The sequence below is a fragment of the Oncorhynchus mykiss genome, chromosome 5 (genome assembly GCF_057628025.1).
Source record: "Oncorhynchus mykiss isolate SJ-2025 chromosome 5, ASM5762802v1, whole genome shotgun sequence".
Classification (NCBI taxonomy): domain Eukaryota; kingdom Metazoa; phylum Chordata; class Actinopteri; order Salmoniformes; family Salmonidae; genus Oncorhynchus; species Oncorhynchus mykiss.
Genome location: NC_143026.1, coordinates 61,743,043 through 61,757,982, shown reverse-complemented (window position 1 = coordinate 61,757,982; position 14,940 = coordinate 61,743,043). Strand labels below are relative to the sequence as shown.

The 14,940-nt window shown below is 42.9% G+C and overlaps 1 long non-coding RNA gene across 1 annotated transcript in view; it reads right to left on the bottom strand.

Moving 5' to 3' along the window:
- Window positions 1-12,950, bottom strand: part of LOC118964531 (uncharacterized) — a 44,790-nt gene extending 31,840 nt beyond the window's left edge. The window contains exons 1-2 of the long non-coding RNA XR_005051588.2: window positions 12,903-12,950; window positions 12,613-12,761 (exon numbers count right to left, since the gene is read on the bottom strand). This is a non-coding gene — a long non-coding RNA (uncharacterized LOC118964531). The remainder of the gene's footprint in view (window positions 1-12,612; window positions 12,762-12,902) is intronic.
- Window positions 12,951-14,940: the final 1,990 nt, after the last annotated feature.

Sequence of the window (14,940 nt, the reverse complement as noted above, 5' to 3'; positions counted from 1 at the left end):
CACACCAGGCAGGTCCGAGATACTGTTGTGAAGAAGTGTAAAGCCGGATTTGGATACAAAAAGATTTCCCAAGCTTTAAACATCCCAAGGAGCACTGTGCAAGTGATAATATTGAAATGGAAGGAGTATCAGACCACTGCAAATCTACCAAGACCTGGCCGTCCCTCTAAACTTTCAGCTCATACAAGGAGAAGACTGATCAGAGATGCAGCCAAGAGGCCCATGATCACTCTAGATGAACTGCAGAGATCTACAGCTGAGGTGGGAGACTCTGTCCATAGGACAACAATCAGTCGTATATTGCACAAATCTGGCCTTTATGGAAGAGTGGCAAGAAGAAAGCCATTTCTTAAAGATATCCATACAAAGTGTCGTTTAAAGTTTGCCACAAGCCACCTGGGAGACACACCAAACATGTGGAAGAAGGTGCTCTGGTCAGATGAAACCAAAATTGAACTTTTTGGCAACAATGCAAAACGTTATGTTTGGCGTAAAAGCAACACAGCTCATCACCCTGAACACACCATGCCCACTGTCAAACATGGTGGTGGCAGCATCATGGTTTGGGCCTGCTTTTCTTCAGCAGGGACAGGGAAGATGGTTAAAATTGATGGGAAGATGGATGGAGCCAAATACAGGACCATTCTGGAAGAAAACCTGATGGAGTCTGCAAAAGACCTGAGACTGGGATGGAGATTTGTCTTCCAACAAGACAATGATCCAAAACATAAAGCAAAATCTACAATGGAATGGTTCAAAAATACACATATCCAGGTGTTAGAATGGCCAAGTCAAAGTCCAGACCTGAATCCAATCGAGAATCTGTGGAAAGAACTGAAAACTGCTGTTCACAAATGCTCTCCATACAACCTCACTGAGCTCGAGCTGTTTTGCAAGGAGGAATGGGAAAAAACTTTCAGTCTCTCGATGTGCAAAACTGATAGAGACATACCCCAAGCGACTCACAGCTGTAATCGCAGCAAAAGGTGGCGCTACAAAGTATTAACTTAAGGGGGCTGAATAATTTTGCACGCCCAATTTTTCAGTTTTTGATTTGTTAAAAAAGTTTGAAATATCCAATAAATGTCGTTCCACTTCATGATTGTGTCCCACTTGTTGTTGATTCTTCACAAAAAAATACAGTTTTATATCTTTATGTTTGAAGCCTGAAATGTGGCAAAAGGTCGCAAAGTTCAAGGGGGCCGAATACTTTCGCAAGGCACTGTATTTACACATGTTAAGTTTGCTGAAAATAAACGCTGTTGACAGTGAGAGGACGTTTCTTTTTTTGCTGAGTTTATGTGGGCACTCTTTTCTCTTATCTTTTCTCTTACCTGCCATTTTATCATGAGTTCCGTCAAACACTATGCCATAATGGTGCCAATACTAGTACCAGACACTGTGTGTGTGTGTGTGTGTGTGTGTGTGTGTGTGTGTGTGTGTGTGTGTGTGTGTGTGTGTGTGTGTGTGTGTGTGTGTGTGTGTGTGTGTGTGTGTGTGTGTGTGTGTGTGTGTGTGTGTGAGGTGATGTCTGGCCTACTTTATTGGATCTGAGGCTTTGGGCAAGGCGCTACAGACGCTCTGCACCACAGAACCTGTCATGGCTGCTTCCATTGGGTGGAGAATCTATGTGGATTTTTATCCCTGATCTGCTGACGAGTATTTTTCTATGCTCATACAGGAGTCGTAAAAGCCTAGTGCACTAACTTGGTAAAAAAAAAAATCTTTACAAATGTATATTTTACTGTATGAACACATGAACACATGCACAACTACACAGTTAAACAAGTGTGCAAGACATATTCAGCCTCTTGAAGTTTTCACAAAAAATGCATGTTTCTGCCTTAATTCAACACAATTCTTCAGGGTATCAAATACAAATGTATTTTTATTTATTTTTTATTTAACCTTTATTTAACTAGGCAAGTCAGTTAAGAACAAATTGTTATTTACAATGAAGGCCTACCAAAAGGCAAAAGGCCTCCTGCGGGGACTGGGGCCTGGGATTAAAAAACTTTTTTTTTTAAATACAAAATATATATAGGACAAAACACAAATCACAACAAGAGACACAACACAACACTACATAAAGAGAGACCTAAGACAACAACATAGCAAGGCAGCAACACATGACAACCCAGCATGGTAGCAACACAACATAACAACATGGTAGAAACACAACATGGTAGCAGCACAAAACATGGTACAAACATTATTGGGCACAGTCAACAGCACAAAAGTCAAGAAGGACCTTTAATAGAATGTGACTGGGAGAATGGGTGTTGTATGCGGAGGATGAGGGCTGCAGTAGATATCTCAGATAGGGGGGCCTAAGAGGGTTTTATAAATAAGCATCAAACACATTGACTTTGTCATTTGCATTTACTTCTAAATGTTTATTTGGAACACAAACCAACCCTAGCAACTCAATTCGTAATATTTATCACGATTGTACACTGATGTTTTCCCGCAAAAGCAAAGACTCTTTCTAACAACTGCAGCATTCTGAATTCCCATCAAACAGTCATTGCAGTAGGCCAAAGGTAATGGGCCTTGTGCTATGTTCTACTCCTCCATTTAAGCGTAGGAGGTGGTCACATGATTGTTGATAATCCACCAGTATTGGCCCTAATATGGTGTTGTGTAAAATCAACACACCGATGACCGGCACACCCACTAGTCTAGGTTAATGGAGGCTGGATTGCTGAAATCAAATCCATGGCCGGAGAAGGTTAATGACTCACTGTATGTGTTGGCGCATGTGGACAACTGAAACATCAAACAGCATTTCCTATTTGGCAGGAAGCAGTGAACATGTGTTTGTAGTGTTGAAATACGAGTTGCACAGCTGCTTTTTATCAATAAGGACCTAAATTACTAATAACTGGCTTGGTAGATAGGAGCAGTTGTGTTTCCTGATAACTTCATGTACACAACAGACTGGATGACATGGAACATCTCCAAGTTGTATACAGAGATCTGTAATCTACTCCATGTCTCATGAGGCTAATACTTACTATTATCAACCACGAGGGTGCAAAGGGCAACTTTAATTGCTTTAAGTCCCAAAAGATACAAACCACACCACCTAATAGATAAGTAAGTTTCTGTTTTCTTTTGCTCACAGTATTTTACATATATAATGTTCAACACTCTACAACACAATCAACTCAACTTTTTTGTTTTGTGTAACTCATACCATTCTATAGTGCCAGTGCATAAAATAATGATACATTTTTAAGTTGTAGTTGTAGGCCTATCTCAGAGTAGAAAACACGTATTTATCCAATCACCATAAACTGACTGTGTAGCCTTTAGTATTACCATGTGTGGTTTCCCTGAATCACAATAATTTGTCTGAATTTGAATTAGAACTCAGGGACCATGAACCCTCAGAACTTTTTTAAATAATTGAGTAGCCATGCTGTCAAGGGCCACATTTTGTTTCCAGAAATTGATGCATACAGGTAACTGCCAAAATAAAGGAAACATCAACATCAGTGTCAAATCAAATCAAGGTATGGGTAAAAGTGACTATGCATTGATAATAAGCAGCTAGTAGCAGCAGTGTAAAAACAAAGAAGGGGGGGGGGGGGGGGGGTTGTCAATGTAAATAGTCCAAGTGGCCATTTGTTTAACTGTTCAGCAGTCTTATTGCTTGGGTCTTTGACAAATTCTTTGGACCTTCCTCTGACACTGCCTAGTATATAGTTCCTGGATGGCAGGAAGCTTGATCCCAGTGATGTACTGGGCTGTGCACACTACCCTCTGTAGCGATTTATGGTCAGATGCCGAGCAGTTACCATACCATCTTGGGAACCATGCCAAATATTTTCAGTCTCCTGAGGGGGAAAATGTGTTGTCGTGCCCTCTTCACAAGTGTCTTGATGTGTTTGGACCATGATACATGATAGTTTGTTGGTGATGTGGACACCAAGGAACTTGAAACTCTGGACCCGCTCCACTACAGCCTGTTCATGTGAATGGGGGCATGTTCGTCCCTCCTTTTCCTGTAGTCCACGATCAGCTCCTTTGTCTTGCTCATGTTGAGGGAGAGGTTGTTATCCTGGCACCACACTGCCAGGTCTCTGACCTCCTCCTTATAGGCTGTCTCATCGTTATCGGTGATCAGGCCTACCACTGTTGTGTCATCTGCAAACTTAATAATGGTGTTGGAGTTGTGCTTGGCCATGCAGTCGGGGGTGAACAGAGAGTACAGGAGGGGACTAAGCAAGCACCTCTGAAGGGCCACTGTGTTGAGGATCAGTGTGTCAGATGTGTTGTTACCTACCCTTACCACCTGGGGGCGGCCCATCAGGCAGTCCAGGATCCAGTTGCAGAGGGAGGTGTTTAGTCCCAGGGTCCTTGGCTTAGTGATGAGCTTTGTGGGCACTATGGTTTTGAACGCTAAGCTGTAGACAATGAACAGCATTCTCACATAGGTGTTCCTTTTGTCCAGGAGGCTACAGACGTCAGTGCTACGGGGCGGTAGACATTTAGGCAGGTTACCTTTGCTTTCTTGGGCACAGGGACTATGGTGGTTTGCTTGAAACATGTAGGTATTACAGACTCGGTCAGGGAGAGGTTGTAAATGTCAGTGAAGACACTTGTCAGTTGGTCCGCGCATGATCTAAGTACAAGTCCTGGTAATCAGTCTGGCCTCGCGGCCTTGTGAATGTTGACCTGTTTAAAGGTCTTACTCACATCAGTTATGGAGAGCGTGATCACACAGTTTTCTGGAACAGCTGGTGCTCTCATGCATGCTTCAGTGTTGCTTCCCTCGAAGCGAGCATGAAAGGTATTTCACTAGTCTGGTAGACTCACGTCACTGGGCAGCTCGCAGCTGGGTTTCCCTTTGTAGTCCGCAATATTTTGCAAGCCCTGCCACATCTGACGAGCGTAAGAGCCGGTGTAGTAGGATTCACTCTTAGTCCTGTATTGATGCTTTTCCTGTTTGATGGTTCATCTGAGGGTATAGCGGGATTTCTTATAAGCATCCAGATTAGTGTCCCGCTCCTTGAAATCGGCAGCTCTAGACTTTAGCCTGGTGCGGATGTTGCCTGTAATACATACCTTCTGGTGGGATATGTACGTATGGTCACTGTGGGGATGACATCGTCAATGCACTTATTGATGAGGCTGGTGACTAAGGTGGTATACTCCTCAATGCCATTGGATGAATCCCGGAACATATTCCAGTCTGTGCTAGCAAAACAGTCCTGTAGCGTAGCATCTGCGTCATCTGACCACATCGTATTGAGCGAGTCACTGGTACTTCCTGCTTTAGTTTTCGCTCGTAAGCAGGAATCAGGAGGATATAATTATGGTCAGATTTGCCAAATGGAGGGTGAAGGAGAGCTTTGTATGCATCTCTGTGTGGGGAGTTAAGGTGGTCTAGAGTTGTTTTCCCTCTGATTGCACATGTGACATACTGGTAGAAATGAGACAAAACGGATTTAAGTTTGCCTGCATTAAAGTTCCGGCCACTAGGAGCGTCGCTTCTGGATTAGCATTTTCTGGTTTGCTTATGGCCTTATACAGCTCGTTAAGTGCGGTCTTAGTGCCAACATCAGGTTTGTGGTGGTAAATAGACAGCTACGAAAATTTTAAAAAAAAGAAAACTCTCTTGGTAGATAGTGTGGTCTACAGTTTATCATGAGGTACTCTACCTCAGGCGAGCAATACCTCAAGGCCTCCTTAATATTAGACATTGCGTACCAGCTGTTATTGACAAATAGACACACACCACCACCCCTCATCTTACCAGACATAGCTGTTCTGTCCTGTTGATGCACGGTAAACCCAGTCAGCTGTATATTATCTGTATTGTCGTTCAGCCACGACTCTGTGAAACATAAGATATTACAAGTTTTTAATGTCCCGTTGGTAGGATAGTCTCGAACTGAGATAATCCTGTTTATTCTCCAGTGATTGTACATTGGCCAATAGAACGGATGGTAGAGCCGGGTTACACACTCACCGACTAATTCTCACAAGGCACCCTGATCTCCGCCCCCCGTATTTCCATATTTTCTTCCCGCGAATTACTGGGATTTGGGCCTGGTCTCAGAGAAGCAGTATATCCTTCGCATCGGACTCATTAAAGAAAAAATCTTCGTCCAGTGATCGCTGTTTTCACGACTTCCACCGAAGGTGGCTTCTCTCCCTGTTCGGGCGGCGCTCGGCGGACGTCGTCGCCGGTCTACTAGCTGCCACCGATCCCTTTTTGTTTTTCATTTGGTTTTGTCTGTATTGTTGTTCACCTGTGTATAGTTTAGGTTATTAGTGGGGTATTTAATCTCGCCCTACCCTCTTGGTTTTGTGTGGGATTGTTCGTGTAGCTGTCATTTTGTTTGGGTTGTGTTTTGGTTTGTTCTGTTGAACAGGTGTTTTTTCGGGACTACGTTCCTGTTGTTTTGTGGCTACTGTTGTGGTACTATTCCTGTTCTTTGGACTTGTAAATAAAACGCCCTTTCTCGTATTCGCTCACTCCTGCACCTGACCTGACACACCCACCTCTCCTAGGGAGAAACTGACAGCTGTTCTGATATCCAGAAGCTTTTTCTGTCATAAGAGACGGTAGCAGCAACATTATGTTCAAAATAAGTTACAAACAACCGCCATATTTTTTTTTAAAGAGCACAGTTGTTTAGGAGCCCGTAAAACGGCAGCGATCCCCTCCGGCGCCATTATAATAGGTCGTTAGGCCACCAGAAGCCAGAACAGCTTCAATGCACCGTGGCATAGATTCTACAAGTGTCTGGAACTCTATTGAAAGAACACGACACCACATCTTCTAAGCTGACATATGGAATTGTTTTATGATGGTCAAACTGTGGATCATTTAGCTATTTGTTTTGCATTTCAGGACCCCTTTTGGTATAATATATATATACAGTGGGCTCCAAAATTACTGGCACCCTTGTCTGGCAATGCACAAACAACACTTTAAAAAATATAAACAATATAATTATAGAGATAAACTCAAAATACCAACATGTGAAAAATACCGTACTTTATTCATGTTTCAATGGAACCCACCAAAATCATTTATTGATTTAATAAAAAATCAATGTCCTCCAAATCAAGGTTTCACAATTAATGGCACCCTTAAATATTGTTGTAAATAACATCTACCAACATTAAACCAGGAATTATATTCCACTTATTTAAGTTTATCTAAGGAACTATATTGAGCCATTACATCACTTCCTTTTTCACTAGGGTATAAAAATGAGGTAACACACATGCAATATCCCTTTGTCATCCAACACCATGAAGAAAAGAAAAGAACTGGCAGTTCAAAAGGGACAGATGGTCGTAGACCTTCATAAATCTGGTAATGGCTACAAGAAGATCCACAAACTATTGAATATATGACTGAGCACTGTCAGGGCAATTATTCAAAATTTCAAAAGACATGCAACAGTTGAAATCCTCATGGGTAGAGAAGGCAAATGCATTTTGCCCCCCAGGATAGGGAGGAGGATCGTGAGAGAAGCAACAAAATTCCCAAGAATCACTGTGAAAGAATTGCAGGCCTAGGTGACGTCTTGGGGTCACCAGGTTTAAAAAAGTACCATCAGACGCCACCTCCACAACCACAGGTTCTTTGGAAGGGTTGCCAGAAGAAAGCCCTTAATGACCCCAAGACACAGACGCAAGCACTTGGAGTTTGCCAAACGTCATTTCAATTATGATTGGAAGAAGGTGCTCTGGTCAGATGAGACCAAATTTGAACTTTTTGGTCAGATACAGCATCGGCATGTTTGGCGTCGAAACAGAGATGCATACAAGGACAGGCACCTCATACCCACGGTGAAATATGGTGGTGGGTCAGTGATGTTTTGGGGCTGTTTTAATTCCAGAGCTCCAGAGGCACTGGTTAAGATTGATGGCATAATGAATTCCACCAAGTATCAGGCAATATTGGCTGACAATCTGGTTGCCTCTGCCAGAAGGCTGGGACTTGGCCGTATATGGACTTTCCAACAAGACAATGACCCAAAACAGACCTCAAGATCCACACAGAAATGGTTCTGTGACAACAAAATCAATGTTCTGCCATGGTCATCTCAGTCGCCGGTCCTCAATCCAATTGAAAACCTGTGGGCTGAGTTGAAGAGGGCAATTGATAAGCGCAAACCCAAGAATGTGAAGGATCTTGAAAGGATCTGCATAGAGGAATGGTCCAAAATCCCTCCAAATGTGTTCCTTAACCTTGTCAAACATTACAGGAAAATACCATGCTGTTATCCCTGCCAGAGGTGGTGGCACTAAGTACTAAATGAGGAGTGCCAATAATTATGAAACCTTGATTTTGGTGAAATGTATTTTCTATTAAATAATTGTATGATTTTGGTGGGTTCCATTGAAACATGAATAAAGTACAGTATTTCTCACATGTTGGTATTTTGAGTTTCTCTATAATTATATTGTTTCTATTTTTTAAAGTATTGTTTGTGCAGTGCCAGTAATTTTGGAGCCCACTGTAGATATATATATGGGGCAGAAATGTATTTAGTCAGCCACCAATTGTGCAAGTTCTCCCACTTAAAAAGCCTTTCCAGATCATGTCAAATCAATTGAATTTAGCACAGGTGGACACCAATCAAGTTGTAGAAACATCTCAAGGATGATCAATGGAAACAGGATGCACCTGAGCTCAATTTCAAGTCTCATAGCAAAGGATCTGAACAATTATGTAAATAAGGTATTCTGTTTGTTTGTTTTTAACACATTTCAAAAATATTTGTCAGTATGGGGGTATTGTGTGTAGTTTGCTGATGATTTTTATTTATTTAATACATTTTAGATTAAGGCTGTAACGTAATAAATGTGGAAAAAGTCAAGAGGTCTGAATACTTTCCGAAGGCACTGTACTTTCACTGTACATCACTGTACATCACTGTACTTTCACTGTACATCACTGTACTTTCACTGTACATCACTGTACTTTCCGAAGGCACTGTACATCACTGTACTTTCACTGTACATCACTGTACATCACTGTACTTTCCGAAGGCACTGTACATCACTGTACATCACTGTACATCACTGTACTTTCACTGTACATCACTGTACTTTCACTGTACATCACTGTACTTTCCAAAGGCACTGTACATCACTGTACTTTCACTGTACATCACTGTACTTTCACTGTACATCACTGTACTTTCCAAAGGCACTGTACATCACTGTACTTTCACTGTACATCACTGTACTTTCACTGTACATCACTGTACTTTCCGAAGGCACTGTACATCACTGTACTTTCACTGTACATCACTGTACTTTCACTGTACATCACTGTACTTTCCGAAGGCACTGTATGACATAACAATAATCACTTTAACGTGTGATTTCCTGGATTTCTGCGATGTTATTAATTGGCGACCCAGATTGGAGGGCTGACAGAGGAAGACCTGATTGTTGAACCGTGGAGGACTGAGAAAATACTACTGTCAGGCCTGGGCGACCTGTCGCTCCATCAAACACTCAGGGAGACAATGTGTGATTGGGTCACACCATTCTGCTGAGGCACCTATGGCCAATGAGAGTTGTTGGCTCTATAGATGGCATGGGTGGGGATGTTGGACTGGGGAGAGGGGGGGGGGGTTAAATGCCGGGCGTTGACCCATTGACAGAATTATTTCCAGACATCTGCCATGGGCTCCCTGAGCCTCAGAGATGAAGAGTTGGGCTCTCTCTCAACTATGCATGCGTGGGGAGACAAAAATAAGCAAACGCTCTACAAGTTTCTGGACCATGCAGCCAAACTCTTAAAAGAAAGGCATAGTTCTTTGCCAACTTAAATAACTAAACTCAATCTGTCTCACTGCAGTAGAGAAATACCCCGTACATAGTTTAAACAGCCTATTACACAGCCTAAACGTACTACATCCATCATAAAACCCATAGGTGGATTTCCTGTTTGGTTTACCTGAACATCAAACCAATTCAGGACTAAAAGTGTATTCCATAAAACGTGCACTGAGACGCTGCCATACTCAGCCACAGAGTAGGTCAGAACCCCCAGTCACCAGATATATATATTTTTTAGAGTTCATATTAAATCCTATAGGAGAACTTGGCCACATGAACACCCTGAATGTGCTAATTTAAAAGTTATGTCAAAGTAACAGTCATTTGCTAAAAGTAGCCACCCTTAGACGTCATCCGCGGTGGGCTTAAAGTCATGTAATCAACCCGGGCCAGGAGAAGACCTGGTGGGGGTGTTGCAAGCGTGGTCATGGAGGTATTTCCCAACACGGATTCTTTCCGCAAAATCCTCCATGGAGGGACTGAAATCAGTCTTCGATGCTGGATGAAATTCAACAGCTGTCCCTTTACAACACACATTTTAGGAGACACTCTTATCCAGAGTGACTTCATACATTTTTCATTATTTTTCTATTTTGTTCATACTAGTCCCCCATGGGTGTTGCAAGTGCCATGCTCTACCAAATGAGCTACACGGGACTGCAATATGAACAATGTGTGAAAGTACTCTGTGAGGGCTGCCCATCTTTTGAATCTTTTAGCAAAAATGATTTCACACATCTGGAATACATACACACTGTTGTTTTTGTTTTGTTTTTCCCCTACAAGCAGAACTAGAGACTTTGTCAATCTGCTTGCTTGCAGGGTGTTGGCGGGGATGTCTAAGTATGTTTTCATGAGTGAGCCTCTTAACTAATGATACCCAGAGCGGAAGGAGAGCTAGCAGGCTGAATGACAGAGCCGCAGCAAGCATGACAAATGCTCAATAGTTATCCCTCTCTCACACCAAGGTGGTGTGACTTCAAAAGAGAGGTCACGTGACCAGGGTTTACCATGGAGAGCTCACACACAGACACAGTCGGACACTCCTCTCTCTGATATTGTTTAACTTTGGCTTGTCTGCCAGGACTCTACACAGCATGGGGACCTGTCAGTACTGGCCTGCCCCCACCGCTCTATCTCCTCCCTGCACACAAACACACAGACTCACGCGTGGACACACACACTTCAAAAGACTCTTATCAAAGCCATTGGAGATAACCTCAATGCTTTATAACCCCATGGGTGGTAAAACGTCCTACCCGGGGCCTTCATAACATTGTTATGAGCTTGGTCTTCATGGAGTAAATGTATGTGACACACACCTCACGTACCATGACTTCCTGAGTGGTGCAGCGGTCTAAGGCACTGCATCTCAGTGCTAGCGGTGTCACTACAGACCCTGGTTCGATTCCAGGCTGTATCACAACTGGCCGTGATTGGGAGTCCCATAGGGTGGTGCACAATTGGCCCAGTGTCGTCCGGGTTAGGGTTTGGCCAGGGTAGGCTGTCATCGTAAATAAGAGTTTGTTCTTAACTGACTTGCCTAGTTGGCTAAATAAATAAGAAGTCCTAATAATTAGTCAGACAGTCTGTTGATAAAAGTGATGTTAAACAGACTGTCTGGAGGGCTGTTCCTAAAGGCCTATTTACAAACAAACCTAGGCTGTCCCATGTCTGGGGACCAGGAATCCTTAATCCTTATCCAACCTCAAGTTCAGATGACAACCACAGGAAGTTAGTGTAGTACAAAAGAGCAACATTACCTCAGGCCCACATGCACTGATTGTACTGATATAACACATCGGTCTCCATCAGTTCTCGTGTGTTTCAATTAAATATTGCGTACTGTAACTTCCTTATACTGTATTTTGGCATGTATATAAAAGTACAGGACATTGCTTACAAGCAACATCAACAAAATGCAAAAAATGACAGTTTTACTACAGTTGTTTATTGGGGGGATACAAAAAGCTTGAGAAACCAGCAAGTTGTGCTTTGTGTGCGTAATATAGCTTTAGGGAGCAAACCTCTTTCCTGGAATTCATCTTACACTGAAACACACACACACACACACACACACAAGCACACGTTAAATAGGATGACGGCTCTTTCCAATGAGTGCCATCTGGCCAAACCTCTCTAGTAAGGCCCTCTCACAGGCCTACCCAGCTTAAAGGGTTCCCAGCCTTGGGAGGAAGGTCACCCGACACTGCTCCTCCTCCTCCCTCACATCATCTCAGGTTTTTATTTTCTTTGGCTGGAGCTCTGAGTGAGTCTCCACCTCCTCCTAACCCCCAGAGCTCCATAAGAGGACCCGTTACCCCCTGTCTGCTCTGAACAGCACAGGGCATGACTGGATCAGTGAACCATGGTAACCCCGGCCCACAGCCTGCTGGTTTAAAACTGGGTTAGGATAAAAGGAGAGATAGGGAACAATAGACAGCCATTAGTCTGGCCCTCGTGCAGGATCCTCTCTGTTTTCATCAATGCCATGGTCTGCTCTGGTCTGGTAAGGTGTCAGGCCATGGCATTGAGCGTTAGTCCATTTCATCTGACCATCATGTCATAAAATATGTCAGCTTGACCTTTGGTAGATGAGGTCATGGTCTTATTATAGGTTTATATTAATTTCCTCATTCCAAAAATGAGGAAGGGTGTATACATACGCATGTGACACAATGGCAGATATATTTTTCGTTTGTAATAGACCATATCATTTTGAGGACGCAACATAGCAATTGATATACACTTAAGAAGAACACATTAGATGTTCAACAATCCTCTTACCTATGTTGTCCTCATGGTAGATGATTGAGTGGTGTTGTGAGGGGTCGCTGGTGTATCTGTGGATGGGCTCTACATGATATTGGCTGTAAGGACGGAACCCTCAAACTGGCCCTGGATGACAGAGCCGTGGCAGGAGGAACCCCTCTCATCTGGTAAGAGACAGACAGGTGGGAGTTAGTGAGAGATGGAGTGGGGAGAGAGATAGAGAAAGGCAGGCAGATTGTATTTTTGAGGGGAGGCAGGCTACAGTATGTTGGATTATGATGCCACGAGTCCCTGAAATGTCATACCTTCAAGTTCTTCAGAATATAGATGGAAGAGATCCGCTGTACTGGATCTGTTTTCAGAGAGCAAAATCAAGCAAAACACAGCTTCAACATCGCATGAAGGCCTTCGCATCAATGTCCCACTGGGCACACACCGGTTTAAGCACTGTTGTACCCATGTCATTTCAATGAAATTAAGTTGAACTAATGTGGAATAGATGTTGAATTGATGTCTGTGCCCAGTGGGGAAGGCCTATGTGTTTGTTGGTCAAAGCATTCCACAGAGGACAAGCTTAAGCAGATCTCCTGTCTTAACTGACAGTTCCAAGCTAATGGGAGGCCAATGATTATTATTCTGACATTTCACATTCTTAAAATAAAGTGGTGATCCTAACTGACCTAAGACAGGGAATTTTTACTAAGATTAAATGTCAGGAATTGTGAAAAACTGAGTTTAAATTTATTTGGCTAAGGTGTATGTAAACTTCCGACTTCAACTGTATATGCCAATTATGTGATGGTCCGACCGCATTCTGTCCCCTATCAACACTTGTTTTACTTTTGGTGCCAGAGAGAATGACATAAGAAAGTAATCAAGATGGCTAGCTTGGGGAAGGCACTTTCCTGTTTCAGCATGACAATGCCCCCGTGCATGAAGTGAGGTCCATACACAAATGGTTTGCCGAGATCGGTGTGGAAGAACTTGACTGGCCTGCACAGAGCCCTGACCTCAACCCCATCCAACAGCTTTGGGAGGAATTGGAACGCAGACTGCGAGCCGGGCCTAATCACCCAACATCAGTGCCCAACCTAACTAATGCTCTTGTGGCTGAATGGAAGCAAGTCCCCGTAGCAATGTTCCAACATATAGTGGAAAGCCTTCCCAGACAAGTGGTAATGTGGTAATAGTGGTAATAACAGAGGTCATGAAGTAAATTGTGGAAGTAAATTGTGGTTGAAATGGTCACACTAACATGAATTAGGGTGAGAAGTTATCTTTACTTAGTTGTATTAGATCATGATATGCTGGAAACTTCTATTGGACACAGCGTGTGATACAGAGATGTGAAGTGTCTGATCATAGGTACATGTCATGCTATTTGTGACATGACTTCATTAACACTTCCCCCAAAAAGGAAAAGAGGATCCACCCAACATCCAATCTATTTGGAGAATGTTTTATAATAGACCATTTATATATTTTGGGGAGCAATGTAGAACGCATATCAAAGTATTCTCACCAGACTAATAAAAGGGAAGTAACTATAGGGAAGACTAATATAAAGGAAGTAAAAAACCTGTACTGTAGTGTTTTCAACGACCTCCTTTTACTTGCAAATATACTCATTCAAGGAACAAATGTGGACATTTTAAGTTTGGGAAACTGCAATAGAGACATTCCCATCCCTAGCGGATCAAGGCAACCCATTGACTTGACTGAACTATGGTGCACTCTCAGTGTTCGCATTAAGTGTCAAATCCAGTGTCAAAGCCAGGTTCCTATATAAAGCCAGGTTCCTATATAAAGCCAGTGTCAAAACCAGGATCCTATATAAAGCCAGTGTCACAGCCAGGTTCCTATATAAAGCCAGTGTCACAGCCAGGTTCCTATATAAAGCCAGTGTCAAAGCCAGGTTTTTATATAAAGCCAGGTTCCTATATAAAGCCCATGTCAAAGCCAAGGTTCCTATATAAAGCCAGTGTCAAAGCCAGGTTCCTATATAAAGCCCATGTCAAAGCCAGGTTCCTATATAAGGCGGATAAGGCGGCAGGTAGCCTAGTGGCAGTGGCGTTGCGTGTGTAAAATCACCAGGGAAGCCAAGCCAGGAAAAAAAGCCATATTACAACCTGTGTGATAATTGCGTTGTTTGCTCTATAACCTGTTAGTTCATATGCCTTGACACCGTCATATATAGGCCTAAGGCAGAGACAATAAGAAGACACAGAGGCAGAATAAATTCAACCACAGCTTTGTTTCAGTTCAAAACCGGAGAGCAACATCTGTCTAGTGAAGTCCACAAAACATAGTCACATGAACAACAGCATGGTCAAGCAAGTTAAT